We start from the raw sequence: 3288 nt of genomic DNA, 5'->3' as shown, positions 1-3288 counted from the left end.
TGTCCTTTGAAAGATCCAGTTTGAATTTAAAAAGTTTTTCAAGAAGATACATCTTGGATGACATAGAAGTTTCAGTAAACATAGTATCCAGCTTAGTCCACATCTCAGAAGCAGACTCAATGGACCCAACCTTTCTAATCACAGAATCAGAAAGGTTGAGAATGACTGTAGACCTAGCTAACTCATTCATTTCAGCCACTTTCTGCTGAATTAAAACACATTTCATTTTTTGTTTCCAAATACAAAATCAATTTTCCCATTGAAGGGAACAATGCCAACAGGCTGGGACATTTTGAGAAAGATTTTTACACACACAAAAGAACCAACAACACAGAAATCACAACAAGCAGCCCCGCTAGCACAGATAGTGGACTTAAACACAAAACAATCAGAGAGTCCACTTAGAACAGTTATGCAGGGATTTTTCATGCAATAATCACATAAGAAACTTACAGCAAGGCACACACACATGAGACAATTCAAAGTGATCCCAGACATAGGAATCAAGTCCAAAATGAGTTCCTCCCTATCTGTCACGTGTACCCCGGCAAGAGAATTTCCCAGTTCACAATCACCCAATGAATGGGGGCAAAGGGGGGTCACTCAAGGTGTAATATCCCAACTTTAGAAAGAATTAGAAATTAGAATAAAGAAAAAGAAAAAAAAATAATAGTAAGTGAGGTGGAAGTGGGAGTGATACGTGTAAGGTGTGTGTGAAAATGGAATTAGGATAGAAATTAAGCCTTCTCTCTCTCCTCACCTCTTTTCTCTTTTTCCTCTCCCTCTCCACGCTAAGTTCCTCCCTCTCTGTGTAAATTTCCAACAGCCTGCTCTCTTCCTCCGTTCAGCTGCACATCTCAGCCCCGAAATCGCCGGCGAAGTCGTCGGGAGGCCGAAAGCGCACATAGCTTACCCAAGTCCCAATTCCCATTAGTTTATCTCTATATCAGAAATTCAAAGTCAAACCCACATCAAACCAATATCCAAAATAGGTCCATTGGGAGGTTAGATTATCCCATGAACTCTTTAATCTTGTTTTTATGTGTAGTATCGATGTTAATTGATGTTGTTTGATGTGATTCTTTTTGTTTAGTCAAAAATTAGGGTTCTTTGATTTGGGGATTTCAATTGTTGGAGATGGATCATAATTGGACTAAAACCATATAATTTTGTTGTTGAACATGAAGTGTTTGGAGAAATTACCCAATGACACACAAATAGAAAATAGCTTGTATGTGGGCTGTTCAGATGCTACTGTACTGCTCAGTTTCGGCCACCTTAACATGCTGGAATTTATGTTCTAAAAATTTTTATGCATACTATCAGGTCTTGGGATGATTTCTGCAAAATTTCAGATCATTTCGTCAACGTTTGCTATTTTTAAAAATTCATTCTAAACAGTCGCCAGAATCTGCAGGCTGTAGTAAAATGTTCATAACTCCCTAATCCCTTGGAATTTTGAGGAAAACCTTTTTTTAAATTAAAATAGACTCTTAGAGGTTTATTTTGGTGTAGGGCTCGACCCCTAGTTATCTCCGAGCTAAGTCAGTTTATTATATGAAGTTGATGTAATGCAGTCAATATTTTTCTAAAGCTTTAAAAGTTGAGAATAAAGGTTTTTATGCTAAAAGGGAGATAGATAGATGTGATATTTTGGCTTACATACTTGTGCTTTAAGTGTTTATTTATAATTTGTATATGTGATTGTTTGAAATTAGGTGAACCGAGTGCAAGCACAAGCGATAAGGGAAAAGGGCACCTCCATGGTTGACTAAGCAAGTAATAGCGTTTTTTTAAACGTGTACAGGTAGTGTACGCGTGTTCTAGAATTTAATTCCTTTAACGTCGATAAATATTACTACTTGTTTGTGTGATTCGTATGCTTATGCCATAGAATTTAAGAATGATTGTGTGGATTTTGTGTACTTCAAGATGAAGTGATAGAAACAGTGATATTGAATAATGTGAATGTTGATATGAAATAGTTGCGTTGTGCCCCATTGCTTGAGTGAACCACAGGGTATAGTTGGCATGCCATAGGACAGCAGTACTGCACACATGTTGATCACTCGTCTTCTGGATAACCGAAGCGATGGTCTATATGATATATCGATTGTTGAAATGTACCCTATATGGGTAATATATGACAGTTGCATTGCATAGGCCATATGGAAGGTTACAGTGTCCGATACGGACTTACATGATAGACGCCCTCATAGGGCTACAGATAGTGTCCGTGTACCCGTGTCCATCACTAAGCATAACTTGGGGGCTGAATGTGACTTTCTATTTTTTTGAAATAATATGGTTGTGCTTTGAATTCTTTAAACAATTATGTTTTCCTCAGGTATTATGTTATATATTGTTTCTGATTGATACGTGATAGATGGCTATTATTGGAAGTATTACATGATTAAATTGAATATGTGTTGTACGACATTCCAGGTAATAAAGTATTTACTTGTGATAGTGATATGGTTTGAAGTTGTAGAGGTTTTATTCTGGAATGCGATTACACTACGAGCTTTTCGAAGCTCACCCCCCTTTCTTCTCCCTCTTGCAGAGTATAGAAGCGAGTGAACTCGCTAGTTGGCAGCAGCACGTGTCAAGTCACCACCTCCCTTTTTGCTGGTACAGTCGTAGTTTACACGTGGCATGCTTAGATTATCTTTTGGTTGTAAATAGTTGGTTACAAATGTAAGGTTATAACCTTCTTTTTGCTAGTGGAGTTGTATATATGTCTATATAAACAGGTTAATGTTATTTTGTTATGTATAGTAGTAAATAGTTGTGTTATCAGGTTTAGTTTCTTTTATGATAGTATTGTATGTTGAGTGTTGCAAAATGGTTAAAAAAAAATAGGCAGGTTTTGTTTATCGATCGTACCGAAAGGTAACGTCACTTATTTGGTTAAAACTAACCGAGTAAGGGGTGTTACACAAGGCGGTTAAGGCATAGGGTTGATAGGTAATTCACTCAAGACACAGAGACTAAGCTCTGGGATACACACTTTGAACACAAGCAATCACACATAAAGCAGCAACGAAAGCAAGAAAGTTGTAATCACCTAGAAACATGCAGAAAACACATAGCACAGAAGTCCTAAGCCACGGCTAGTGGCTTCTACCAGAAACAACTGTCCACACTAAAACTAGAAAGTTGTAAAAGTTTTAGGGTTTAAGCCAATTTACCAGAGCGAGTACCCTTCGTTAAGACATACTCGATTTACCTCAGGGCCTGTACCGGAGGCCGAGCCTTACTCTGACGAGCCCACCTCCTTTAATATGC

The 3288-nt window shown here is 37.8% G+C and overlaps 1 long non-coding RNA gene across 1 annotated transcript; it reads left to right on the top strand.

Moving 5' to 3' along the window:
• The first annotated feature begins 726 nt into the window (after positions 1-726).
• LOC121799418 lies at positions 727-2785 on the top strand. The gene is made up of 3 exons (XR_006050299.1): positions 727-1004; positions 1719-1807; positions 2564-2785. It is a non-coding gene; the product is annotated as an uncharacterized LOC121799418 (long non-coding RNA).
• The last annotated feature ends 503 nt before the right edge of the window (positions 2786-3288 follow it).

The sequence above is a fragment of the Salvia splendens genome, chromosome 1 (assembly GCF_004379255.2).
Source record: "Salvia splendens isolate huo1 chromosome 1, SspV2, whole genome shotgun sequence".
In the NCBI taxonomy this organism is placed as follows: Eukaryota; Viridiplantae; Streptophyta; class Magnoliopsida; order Lamiales; family Lamiaceae; genus Salvia; species Salvia splendens.
This window is presented reverse-complemented; position numbering and strand designations above follow the sequence as displayed.